The sequence below is a fragment of the Dermacentor andersoni genome, chromosome 5, assembly GCF_023375885.2.
Source record: "Dermacentor andersoni chromosome 5, qqDerAnde1_hic_scaffold, whole genome shotgun sequence".
NCBI classification, from domain to species: domain Eukaryota; kingdom Metazoa; phylum Arthropoda; class Arachnida; order Ixodida; family Ixodidae; genus Dermacentor; species Dermacentor andersoni.
In genome coordinates, this window is record NC_092818.1 from 161,111,626 (window position 1) to 161,125,622 (window position 13,997).

At 47.0% G+C, this 13,997-nt stretch overlaps 2 long non-coding RNA genes across 2 annotated transcripts in view; one reads left to right on the top strand and one right to left on the bottom strand.

Annotated features, from left to right (window-relative positions):
• LOC129385126 (uncharacterized) overlaps positions 1 to 13,997 on the top strand; it is a 23,362-nt gene continuing 9,365 nt past the window's right edge. Inside the window, exon 1 of the long non-coding RNA XR_008612707.2 lies at positions 1 to 483. This is a non-coding gene — a long non-coding RNA (uncharacterized lncRNA). The remainder of the gene's footprint in view (positions 484 to 13,997) is intronic.
• LOC140218623 (uncharacterized) overlaps positions 13,471 to 13,997 on the bottom strand; it is a 2,849-nt gene continuing 2,322 nt past the window's right edge. Inside the window, exon 2 of the long non-coding RNA XR_011894830.1 lies at positions 13,471 to 13,619. This is a non-coding gene — a long non-coding RNA (uncharacterized lncRNA). The remainder of the gene's footprint in view (positions 13,620 to 13,997) is intronic.

Sequence of the window (13,997 nt, forward strand, 5' to 3'; positions counted from 1 at the left end):
TGTGTGTGTGTTTAAATTAAATGATGACAAGGCATGGCTTAGCCAGCTATCGCAAATATACTACTCGGGAATTGAAAAATAAAAAGAAACCAAGAAGAAAAGCACACACACTACACACTAATACAAGCCACTAGCGTGCGAGCTGTGCGTAGGAAGAGACTGCACGCTTCGGTTTCTGCAGTAGCAACCACCTCCGGGAGACAAGGCGCATTCGTCTCCTGTTCATCGAGGAATCGAAGGGCGCGCCGCGGCGAAAGCCGCAGATAACGGTTTTCGCTCGCGCACGCAGATATCGTTGCGTCTGCATCTCGGACTGCACTCATAACACCCATAAATCTTCCCGGCTATCTTGTCGTCGCTGACACGTTTACAGTGCCTCGGGATATCCCTACAGCATACACACTCGATGCTGTCAAACTTGGAATGTGGATACCACGGAAGAACCAGCCAGCAGCAGTAGCAGCAGCAGCAGGGCTTCAGAATGTAAGTACGCAGATGTACACGCTGCAGCTGCAGCCTCATGCGAGACTCCCGGCCAGAGATCACTGCAGCCCACGTGTGCCGTGTGCGTCTCGATCACCGCGTGCACCGCACGGGCTTCCTGTTTCGTCTGCGCCCTCAAGGTCGCGCTCGGAATACGTGGGAATAACGCGCCGACCGAGCCTGGACAGTTAGAAATTGGCACTGCGAAAGAAACGGAACTGGCTATGCCTACGCGCGTGTTCTAGCTGGCGGCATCAGTGGCAACAGCAGGTTTATAAGAACGTTTCGTGGGAAGCGAGATGGCGCCCGTGCGCAGAATTTATTAGCGTGTGCACGGCGTAAGAAAAATAGCCCACGATTTAAGCAGACAAACGAAACGTATGATGTACCGCTGAACATTCTCCTCTACATATCATGCGCTATATTCAATCGCTTCTCAACAGAAAGTCAGTCGAAGGCAATAGTATGCCATTAAAATTGAACATAAGTTATCTGTTCTGTAATGGTTATGGTATCTTCACACAAATATCATGGTGTTTCAGTACAACAAATAAGATATCGTCGTGTACACTAAAAGAAAAAGGGGGGGGGGGGAGCGCTAGCGACTTTATTTTGCGGGATTACATGCTTCTCCAACGGTTAACTTCGAGACAACGTTTAATTTCTAGAGTTCCTATGAAGTATAAGTTAAGTTACCTGAACGCAAACTGAGTGTTCGTATCACATTGGAAGATGAAGTGGCGCTGACTTTAACGACAAGCTGCAGATGATAGCCTACAACTGATGGACATGGCATGGTACTCCATGTGTTGGATAATTACGGTATACACAGTCATAACATATAAACACAAGCAACTCGCACACCCACAGGCATGGACATTCACAATGAAGCTATTCGCAATGTTGTTCACACAGAGTATAAAAAAAAAAAAAAAAAAAAAAAACAGCAGCTCTTCCGTAGCTCGCAACGTGCGACTGGTGCTTCCCCTCCGGCCGAGCATGCCTCGCAGCTAAGCACAAGTCGGGCTGCAAGTGCATGCAGTGTGGCATTCATAGATTGTCTCCCTGAGGAAAGAAAGGTCAATTAATGAAAATAAAGTAAAAATTAATTAATTGACTAATTAATTATTTAGCTAAATTATTGCTTCATTAGGTAGCCAAAGTTCAAATACGAAGCGGGCGCTTAAATTCGCAGACAGTACCGAGGAAAAGCAAAGCGGTCACGATAAAATGGATCTTGTTTAGAAAAGAGAAAGAGGGAGGGAAATATAGTACTCGCAGTAGCCGTACCCCATCGCTAATTCCTTTTGATTCCTCTCAGTAGCGCCCGCTACGGACTCAAAAGAAGCACACACTCAACAAATTTCCTCTCATGCCATCAAAGAATTGGGGAGAGGCAGAGAGATAGAGAGAGAGAGAAAGCTCTATTGAAATTGAAGACTGTTTAGGCAGCGTATTTTCGCCTACATGCGACTCTGCAGGGAAAGGGACGAAGGAGAGGAAAGGCCCTAAAAGAAGGTGTGCGGAAGAAAAAAAGAAAAAAATACAGGTGGTGTGATTTTATCAGCAGTGGGGTAAGTGTCCGATGCGACGAACGTAGAAGGTAAATGCAAAATAAAATAGACAACGAGATCGAGGCAGGAGATGAAGTGTGTTCGCAAAACATGACCACCAGATTTCCAAAATAGTGACCCTGCTGTACAATTAACCGCTCATTTGCGAAGGCTCCGATGCTGTGCATCCCGCGCAGGGGCTAGTTTTTCTTGTCCGTGCCAACGGGGTGCCCGCGGAAGAGATAAGTATGCCAAGTGCCTCCGCACCGGCACCCTCGCTGCGGTGTATCACGCTCTCTTTCTCTGCACACGCAATGCCGCCCGTTGCTCGAGGGGGTCACCACGTGGTCCCACAGCATCGTCGCAGACGACCTCGCCCTGTCCGGTCACCTGTCGCGAGTCTGTCGCGTAGTCACTTGCCGAGTGAATGGGAGGACTGTCTCGTGTTTGGCAGCCCCGTACATGACCGATCACGTTCGGGACCCGCCGCAAGAAACAGCTGTGGGGGCCGTGCCGTGCCTGGCGAATTCGACCGTGCACGCATATACGAATGCGTGGGCGATGTACGATACGGGTGTACTTCGTAGTCTGCGTCTTGCCCAGGGAAGCGCTTCGCGCCGACAGTGCGTGATGGGCTGTGTCTTAGCTGGAACGGACGTGTGCCGGTTTTGTACCTTCTCCGCTTTTGTTTTGCTTTAGGCGAGTGCCATGACCTGAAGGAACTGACGCTTTCCACACGATATATGACACTTATTCGCACCTGAGACAGCCCTCGCAATCTTGCAAGTCTGTTCTATCGATTTTTGAAGCAAACTTATTCTTCAAAACAGGAACATATCACCCGGGTAGAAAGCGCAGCTTATAGTTAACGACGTCAACTCCAACACAACATCTACACGGGATGACCGATCGATCAATTGATTGATTGATTGATTGATTGATTGATTGATTGATTGATTGATTGATTGATTGATTGATTGATTGATTGATTGATTGAGTGAGTGAGTGTGTGAGTGAGCGAGTGAGTGAGTGAGTGAGTGAGTGAGTGAGTGAGTGAGTGAGTGAGTGAGTGAGTGAGTGAGTGAGTGAGTGAGTGAGTGATCGTTTTTAACATCCCAAAGCAACAGAGGGGTTAGAGAGACATGGTACGAGAAGATGGGCGTACAAAACGCGCAGACAACGCCGGCGTTTGTGTTGTCCTTCCGATCTTTTTCTGCGTGATGAATCGCTACAAACTTGCTCAGTTTGCTTTTATAGTTGAGGATTCCGGATCAGTTTTGGCCGCATTTCTTTAATGAGCACACAATGCATGGTAGACGATCGTTTTACATTCCATGCCCGTCAGTATGGGGCTTCCGCGGCCGGGAATCGAACCCGTGATCTCGTTCTCGGCGGCAGAACGCCACAGCCTGCGCGGCGCGGTACCTCAACCCTACGCAGGAAAAGGAAGGTATGGAAACGAAAGACAGAACAGAGAGGCAAGATTAATCCACATGCACTAAAAGGAGCACTCACTGGGAGTCCGTCGATTTCCAGAATCTTGGCTCGTGTATAGCTCATGCAGCATTTTTTCGCCCCCCCCCCCCCCCCGACTCAGTCTGGTTAACCTCCATGCATTTTCTTCCTTCCTTCGCTCTCTCTGAGCTAGCGAGGCAACGGCTCGCACAATATGTTCCCTCTCGTGAGAAGCCAGGCATTCAAGCGAGAAAACACCCGTGTTCGCCGCGATGCGATACAGACATTTCCGTCATCGTTTACCATAATCAGTCGAGCGTGAAGTCTTTCACGTACACTAACCACGGCGACATAAACGAACAATTTATTCGGTATGTACAAACAGTGCATGATTCGGTATTATTATTGCAAGAGTGGTCCTTAATCCGTTCAGTAAGATTTGTTCTTTCCCCTTGAAGTTGATCAAGTGTCTTCAAGGTGATAATCGGCAGTGAAGAAGCAGGAGGCAGGTTGGAGGTAACCATACTTGGATAGATATTACAGCGTAAATATTCATACAGTCAAATGCAGAGGTTGCAGAAGAACACTGATGGTAAACACAGAGGTAAACAGCGCCTCACTCTTCTACTTTTCGAAAGTTAGAGCCTAGGACAACTGTCCCTGTATACAAACAACAAACTGAGTCTCACTGTTTGACCACCGAGTAGTTACAGCGCAGGCTAGCGTTGCATCGTACGGAGTCTTACTGAGCTATCAGTTTAGTGATTACAGCCTAGACTGACACGAATAGGTTCCATACAGCCTATCCAATGAGGTTACAACTGAATTTAGGCCACCACCTACTGGGTTGTACCTGTCTCTTTAGCGGAGTTGTTAGACTTTAGCATCCGGCACTTTTTCCCATCATTGCTCTCTCTCTCTCTCTCTCTCTCCTATTACCACGCCCTTAGCTGTTCCTTGCCGCATGAGTGCCTGTAATTTCTGTCGTCACGTTTCTGCGGAATTTGACCGCAGGCCCGCTCTATAGAATACCAGAAGTGACACGCACTCCGTCAAAGGAGCGTTTATTTTTTCGAATTCTACGTTGGTAACTAAGCTGGCTACGAGCTTCCGACGACTTGGCTGTTCTCGTCTCCGGCATGTCAAAGACCGCGTGAAAAATCCTTGTCATTACGGGTCCTTTGCCGCAGGCATTTAGACCTGACAAAAGGGCGTGCGAAATCATCGCCTGCCCCCATAGAAAGTCATGTGAGCTCGCCTCGCGCATTCACGTACTCATGCCACTGCTCGCGCGTTCATCGTCGTCTTCTTCCACAGCTGGCTCCGATGCCGCTCATCATGCCAAAAAAAAAAAGGCAAAATTTATTAAGATAGACTCAGTTCAGGCACTCAAACCCACGACTTTCGGTGGGAGTCAAACCCTCCAGCTTATGTGCAAGTCGAACCCACGACCTTTGGTGTCAAGGTGAAGTTAATTGAGGCCCATTTAATCAAGATGGAGTTAATTAAGGCACTCAAACTCACGACCTTTGGTGGGAGTCGAACCCATGACATTTGGTGTTAATTAGGGCGAAGTTTATAAAGGCACAGCTAATCAAGGTAGCGTCAATTAAGGCATCCGGGACCACGACCTTTGGTGGGAGAAAAGAAGTAATAAGAAGTAACGGTCCATTGGAATGAGAATGTCAAGTCATTTAATAAATGTCTCTTGACCGCGCAGACTTTCGCCTTCACCCTCTCTGGCGTATACTAATGTGACCGTCAATTTTTATTCCTTTGTATAAATGCAATGTAATCTTTCCGCAATAGGCCGAAATAAACAGCTTTGTCATCGATTTTTGTCCATACACTGTAACTTCGATGTACCTCATATTATGCAGGCTGCTGCTGCTGCTGCCGATGATGCTGCTGCTGTTAATGATCCCTCTTGCCCTCAGAAGCCGACCGCTACAGAATTCAGTGACGAATTGTGGTGTCGATGTGCGCGCCCGGATGAAGCGGTGTCCTCAGTGCTATCTCTTTTTCTTATCCCTTAACCCTTTTTCTCATATAGGGTAGCGAACCGGACACGCGTAAGGCTGACCTCCCTGCTTTCTCTCTCTCTCTCTCTCCCTGTTGTATTGAACAGTATGTAGACATTAAATGGCCAAAAGGAAAAGCCTACAAGAAAGCGAGACAGACTGCAATAAGTCTACAGACAACCTAACAGGTTGTCTGAATTCGCTTTGGCAAGAGTCGCTGCAGAGACGTCTGCTCCAGGTGACGTCGTAGTAAATGCGTTGCGCTTTCACCTCTGGGCCGTGCGAGGCCATGGGCGATGGCGCTCGTCGGAATGGGCGAAGGAAACAAGAACGGGAAGCGAGGGCCGCAAGTGGTCGACCGACGACGTCCGGGCGTGGGCGGACGAGACCCGAGGCGGTGGCGGGCTCCCTCGACGCCGACGCTTCGAAACAGCCGCGCCCCGCGGAAGAAGACACCAGACAGGCTGGGCATATCCTCCCTCACCTATGTGACCCCTCACCCAACTTTCAAACGACAGCTGTTTTGCCGACGTTGCGTTGCTCCGCCGCTTCTCCTACAGCGGCGAAGCTCTGAGGGTCGATATACCGTTGTCCAAGCAAACGTTAGCCAAGCTGTTTAACGAAAAAGAAATTAATAATAACACGGTATAAGATACAATCTTGAGATTGTTTGCACCGTTTTCTTTTTTTTTTTTTTTTGAACAGCTTGGCTAACGTAAGCTGGGGCGCCCTATATACGAGGGCGAATCAGAAGGACTTTGCCCCTATATTTTACTAGCCAATATAAGGTACATATAGGCAGTTACAAATATACGTACTATTCTACGTACCTTACACTATTTTCCCACATGGTCCCCACACCGGTTCATACGTTTATGCCAGCGCAGCACTAAATTTGAGACTCCTCTGCTGTAGAATTCGTCCGGCTGACTGTGGAATCGTTCCTACTATCCTCGTTCGTACAGCAGGACGATCGTATCGACGTGACAAGTGCGGCTTATCTAGTACGGGAAAGCATAAAGTCGTGCGAGTTCAGTCCCATTAATCGCCGGGAGGTGTTATATAGAAAATTAAGAGAGGCACATACAAAGGAAATTCGCATTTTATTGCGATTTCGGGCGAATTATCGCCGTCGCCGTCGTCGAGATGTTCCGCATGAAGTCCAAGTGCGATAAGAAATATTGAGCGGCCTGCGCGCCGTACTGTGTGGGTGCGAGGTCACGCGCGCGGGGGCCGCTTTTAAACATAGCGGCCTGATGCACGCCCAGTGTTGGAGGTTACGTGATCGAGCGCGTGCTATAGGAGATGAGAGCCAGGGAGAGCGCGCGTCTCATATACGCCTGACCGTGGCTGCGCATGGATGCGCGCAGCTGAGCGAGTCGGAATGTCTGGTGTTATGATCGACCTAAGTTTTCCAAGAAGCCATCGACTACCGCATCTGGTGACGGAGGGACGGTCCACCAGCAACACGCAGCTGTCACGGTAGTTGTTCACGCCTCATCATTCACTTCTTTTCAGGACAGCAACGGCGTCCTCCTGAACGTCACAAAGTGGCCACTTATCGGTGAAAGGGCCCTCGTCGAGAACTTCCGGGGAAAGCATCGATGACAGGCGGTTGCCTCCTATTTTGCCACGTTGGAGACAGGTGCGACACGTTGAAGCACAACGAGCAGCGCATAGAAGACAGGAGTACAACGAGCAGCGCATATAGAAGATGGGAGCACAACGAGCAGCACACTGATGACAGCACCACGAGCAACACAGTGGAGACCATGGTGAGGGGCGACAGAGGTGGTGAACGATTCGGCGTTTGTGCCTGCCCAGTGGATTACCTCAACGAGGGAAAGATGGGTTATTTAAGGCCGTCCTGGCCCCAGTGTTAAATCATAACCGCTCGAGACTAGGATAGAAGTCACAAACATGTACCAATGAAGTGAATACAATCTTTCTTTTTTTTCTTTTTTCATCATCACGATGCCCGACTTCGTCGTCGTTTCCCGATTCTTGCAATGAAGACCCACCTCACCCGGTCGAGATAGTATTACTGGTGGTTTCGTGGGCTTCGTGCGCGCTGGAGTCCTAGTATAGTGTTCTAGAAGGTTGCCCTTTGTAGGACACTATATAGTTCTATGACTCTAATACGCGCTGTCTTCCCGCACGCTTAGTGAATTGGAGGTCGCGTACTCCGATGTTTCTGAGCGCAATCTCGGAGGCCATGGTTTTGCAGACGCGGCGCAGTTGAAACAGTGAAGCTAAAGCCCCTTCATCACGTCGACGAGAGATGTGTAGAGGGGCTTTAGGTGAATGAGCGACATCACGAAGCTTTTTCTCCGCGCTGCCGGCTCACGCACCATTGCGACAGGGATTGCGTGCGCTCGTCGAGTGCGATCTCGCTGTTCATGCTTACTTGTGCTAGCGTGACTACTGTGCTACTTTAGTTAAGTAATCAAATGTCTGTTGTAATTTATACGGTCTATAAAACAGCGAGCCCTATTTCTTGCAATTGACCAATACTTTGCTATGGCTATGCTTCGCCTTCCTGCAAAACCGTAATTCTTTACCGTATTTTTTTTGTACAAGCCATCAACGCACGTAAACTAATCCTGAAAAATCTGATTAAGAACAAAGCGAGGGTAAGCGCTAGCTCATCATCATCATTATTATTATTATCATTATTATTATTATTATCATTATTACCATCATCATCAAGGAAAAACACAGGTAACCGTATATTTAAAAAATACATTTCACTAAAGTGCCTCACCAGGACACATGGCAAATTTTGGTTATACGCTGGAAGTTGTTAGGTGCCCTCTAAAGAGTTTTCTGCCGCAAGAATTTTTCAAGTTAGTTCACTAATAGCAGAGGTAGAAATATTTGAAGCGAGCGTCACGGCCAAAGAGACGCCCTCTCCACTTGCCCCGTCTAGCCTCCGCAAGCGAAATTCCTTCGCTGCGTTCTGCCATACCAGAACCGTAGAATCGCTCTACGAATACGTCACGGGCCCCGCCTTATATTCCTTAGAGCGTCCGTCCTTCGTTGAGGGTCGCTGTGCCTCGGCATCGCACCTCGCAACCGAGCACAGCGAAAGATGAAAGCGAACGCGGAGCGCAGCGGGAGATGAAAGAAAGAGAGCGCGAGCAGGAAAGTACGTTACTCTATGGTCCTAGACTATGGTCGAGTGGGTCGAACGGCGCTCTCCCGCTGAGGCGCAGCGTGTGGAATTTTGCGAGGGCGCTGCGAGCGAACTGGATTGGTGTGGAGACGCGCTTCGCGGCATATTCAACGTAATTTCACTGCGGACGCTGAGACCGATTGCGCGCGTACGCTCTTATAATGGCGCTTTATTTTAACTGCAAACTTATATTGACACATTTCTGCTACGTATGCATATTTGACGCATGGGTCATACAACATGACGTCTTCAATTTTGCTGTCGTTGTCAAGTGCATCGTCTGCCAGCGAGCGCGCGTCCGTTCCGCGGACGCTGGCGGACGCCCGGTTTTTCTCGCAGAAAGTCTGTGCAGTAAAATGTTTTATGGCATTACTCGCTTTGGTGCGCCCGCGACTCTTGTAGTAGGCCGGTACCAATTGTAGTTTTAACCAGGTGAATTGCTATTTTTAACACTGTTTTCTAAAGGTAACACATAATTTTTTTGTCACAGGAGCCGCCTGTCTACTACATAAAGCTACGCAAGAAAATTTTATTGATATCGCGCCATTTTACGCGCGCTTCTTGTTCGTGGAATATTGATCAGGGCAAATGATCAAAGAAAGCAATATTATAGTGACATAAACCAGGTTTATTTACTGCGTGGAGCGAAGAGATGCACATGACTAATGCACTTCTAGGTAAATCTAAGGGTACATAGACATACATATCAAATACATAAATGTAAGAGAAAAATTATCAAATGTTCCAAATGCACTGATTGAAAAAGTGAAAACTCCCGACCGGAATAAACGTGCTTCTTTTAAAAGCTGCTCCAGCTCCAGCGCAACCAATCGACTTTCCAAGAAAAGGAATCAAGGCAATTATTGGACTTTAATACGAACAACAGTGTTAGAGAAAATGTATTGCATATGTACTCAGACTGAATCGGGGAGACCGGGAAGTCTCATATTATCTACGTGCCTTGTCTGGCGATCTCCTTCAACGTGCCAACAGGCGAAATGAAGTAGACACATATAGTCTAATCGAATAGTATTTGCTATTCAGATCATATTCGACTTCAGAATCCACTATTAAAAATTATCGAATAGGCGTTTCCGTTCGAATATAACGCATAACAGCACCTTAGAAGTCTCGAAGGTTAGTGGCCGATGTAAGTGAGGACTCTTATTCCGAATGATTGTGCTGCTGCAGAGTCGTGACTGTTGCGCAGACGAGCAACCGTCACGAGTTCCTGAGAGAATTAATGCACGGGTATTAATCAGTTCTGCTGAACAAGTTCGCAGCTGTCATTCAATATAAGCGCCCCGTTTTGGGGTAGCCTGTAAATGTGCTAACTTCATTCAGGCAAGGAAAACATTTTTTGTTCACAGTGTAGCCATCTCTGCAACCCATTAAAACTGGGTGCCCAATGTGGCACCACACTTCTTCAACGAAAACAGAAGATATACAAATATCTCTACGAGTATGTGAGGCATGCTACGAGTATGTGAGGCATGCCCTTCCTTTAATTGCTTCATTATTGCCCTTATGATAGTGGACCAGATAACTGAAAGCAGCTGTTTATACACAGAAGCTGCTTAGTTGAGCGGAAGTACAATTGGGAACGGCATTACGTTTATGCATGAAATATAAGATATGCGAAACATGTTTTTCTCAGAAATCAGACTCGATAATAATTTTTTTCGTTTACACCCCTGAAAAAAGGCGAAGGACACAGCTACCTCTTTATTCTTTTGTATTTTTTAAATTAAGCGAATTCTGGCGTATTACGTCTGGGGATATAATTGTGAGGCACCCTGTTCAGTTCTTACTACCTGGGGTTCTTTAACGTGCACCTATACAAAAGTACACGAGTGTTTTTCCATTTCGTTCCCATCGAATTCCGCGACCTGGTTTGAACCCGTGAGCTCGTGTTTAGCAGCGCAACATCATATCCTCTATGTAGCCACTAATTAGGCTACCAAGCCCCCCCCCCCCCCCCACCTTTTTTTTTCCATTGTTGTTGTTAGGCATGTACTGGATCGAGAAAGAAAGGGTGGCGTGAGGTGGGAAGTGCTACGCTCGTGCGCGGCGTCAGCTACTGAGTCAGTCCGCGGTACCAGCGCGTGTGGCGGGGGTTGCCGATCCTGCAAGGGGCGATAGCGAGCGGCTCGATGTGAGGCTCCCTTGAGTGCTGTCGCCGCTGACACTGTTAGCACGATTTCCCTGCGACGAAGGGCCGCTCTCGTCGTTGCTGGAACGAAATCGTGAGAAGAAAAGCGTAGTACCGCGAAGACAGGCTGTGTGGCGACGATGGCTACGATTTGACGCCAGAGTAGCGCGCGTCGTCTGTATATATGGAAACAAAGCGCTGCATGAGCAGAGATCTGTCTGCGGCGGCTGCTGTTAATCGGGCTTACGCGTCACTTACGTGCTGCCTCATGCAATCTCCCGATTAGCGAGGCAGTCGCGCCACACTTCGCTCCGTTTGCAATGTGCCGCACGGGACAGTTTGTTCGCGCCAGCCATGCTACTCGCAGCGTTCTCTTCGTAATATAAACCGTGTGCCTGTATAATCATAATACAACATATTGACGCGAAATAAGAACATGTATAGAGCTGCACTCAAATTTCGCATTAGGGAGCATCATAATCATCGGTGAATGCTTCTTTCTCCCGCGTTCTTGGTGAATGACGCACTTCCGGTGACGCTCTCGCGCAGCGAACGATTTTGCGCGCCCTGCAATAGAACACCTGATCAGTGCCACGATAACGAGCAATGAGGCAGGCGTGAGAGGATGAGAGAGCATGATTGCGGCGCTGGAACACGGTAGAAAGTGACGTTTCGTTCTCTGCGCGCACGACTACACGACGTGGGAACAAGCAGACGAAACGGATCCATACATTTTACTTCGCAAGGTGCGAAGTAAAACAAGAACACGCAGATATTCGGTTTGTTTTATTTATTTCTCTAAACTTTAATTCGTGTATAGAAGCAGCAGATTAAACAAAGAACTGACGTAGCCTTGAATAATTCTCGAAGTCACATGTCACTATGAGCGACGTCACAGCACTACGTAGGCGCACTTGCGCGATGTACGTCGACGAAGAGCAAACGACATTTGGTAGATGTGCAATACTTACCAGACACGATCTTTAGCGCTCATTGTATGCACTGCGCTTGTGAGCTCAAAGTGACCAGACCTGGTGAGGGGCCATTTAAAGGGACACTAAAGCAGAATATTAAGTCACTAAGAATGTGTTATTCGTAGCGAGAACAGAACCTTTCTATAAGTGAGAAAATGACGACAATGGGACATTGAAGTGGCGCTACCTGATGTGGACAATGGTACCCGTAAGCACGAATGAACGTTGGTCAGCGCTGGCTGACTGACAGAGCGCGGCATGTAAGGAGGTCACGTGGTTACGCCAACTCGTCCGTTTTAGAATGGATGGTTCGAATTCATTGACAAGCAGCAGCACGTGTACCTTAGGCGGCAATATTTTCTACGCAACACAGTGGTATATTGGCACGCGGAAAACGATTATAGACATTTAGACGAATAATCTATATCGATCTAGCTCGACTTAAGAGGAAGCTTTAGCTCGGGTGCTCCTATCTAAATACATGTAAAAGCAGAATTCGTTTTTCTCGGCAACCACTGCACCAAATTTGACGAGGTTTGTTGCATTTAAAAGACAAACTTAAAGTCTAGTGACTGTTCGTTTCGAATTTTTAAGTTAGGTCGTCAATTTTTTATTAAAAATTGGCAAAAATCGAAAATTTTCAAAAACGAAACTATCAAGTTTACAACTCTGTAACTCAACCACTAAAAATGATAATACAATTCTGTGAATTGCATCTAGTAGTACATCTAAAGCGGACAAAATTGATATGTTACACATGAATATAAAAAAATTTAATCACAGGGAAATACAACTTTTGCAAAACCGTTGTAACCAACGTAACAAATTCACGTAAGATGTAAAATGACATATTGAATTTGTCCGCTTTGAATGATCTAATGGATGCCGTTTACAGAACCACGATATCAGTTCTTGATGCAGAGCTATGAATTTGTAAACTTCGTGCTTCTATTTTTTTCAAACGGTGAAATATTTGAAAATCGTTTTAAGAAAATTCAAGCCCTAAATCGAAATTCCGCTTCCAACAGTCACTAGAATTTAACTTTCTCTTTCAAATGCCACAAATTTCATCAAAATCGGTCCAGGGGTTATCTCATAAAAACGTTTTTGCGTTTTACATGTATTTGAATAGGCCGCGTCGGAGTTGGGCCCGAGCTAAAGCTTCCTCTTAGCCTGCTCAATATTTACATACGCGAAAATAATTGTACTATCAGAGTGCAATGGATTGTTGGGCACGCTATCGGAAAAGAGAATTCGTCTTGATTTTCTGTCTTAAAATCAATACTTTTTTGCTTGTTGACAAACACGGCTGGAGCTCGAAAATATGTCAGTCTCGAGCGCTTCGCCATTTTGTTCCCTCTTCTTTCCTGTGCGTTTATGCTTCATTTTAATAGGGTCCCTAGAAATACTAGAAATACAAGTATTTCTAGGGGCCCTAATTTTAAAGAGGAAATGTTCCGCAGCCTTCTTAGATGCAGCACTCTTTTTTTCCGTGACACTCATTCAATAACTGCAATTTGCGCACCAGACCGGTGCGCTTCCTCCAACCAAACTTTAATCTGCATCAGTCGCCTTCACCGCTTTGCAAGAACGGCCGCCCGTAGCAGCCTGAAGATCGACAGCGCCCAAAAGTTTTGTTTTTTTCAAACATCTTGACTTTTTTTTTCGTTTGCATTTTTATTTCTCCCCCCTTCCCTCCTTTTCCTTTTTCTTTTTTTAATTCGTGGACATTTTCGTAGGTTTTTTTCCGTTGAAACCACCGGACGCCCGGATCTTCATGCGCAAATGCTTGGTGCGAGGCAAAATCTACAAAACAGCGTTGAATAGGCATTAAAACAATAACTTCACATTGCACATTTTTGTACTAACAGCCGACAGCACCGGGGAAGGGCAGCACACGATATTTAAACCAAGATAGCGCGAGCATTTTATGTCCCCGTGCTGTCGGCTCAACCACTAGGCAAGTCAGTTGCGAAAAGAAGCCAACAATTGCATCGAATTTTTTTTGTAAGCGGACTTCCCCACCTAACTTAAGCTCATGGCGGCGCAGTATTAGGCGATGACGGTAACAGGGGAAGCTAAATGAAGGCTACGTCCAGTGTTGTGTGTCATCCTGAAATGGAAGTTATTCCAGAATCATTCCGGCTTTTTTCGAGGCCCGCGGATTGAATGTTAATCACCAAC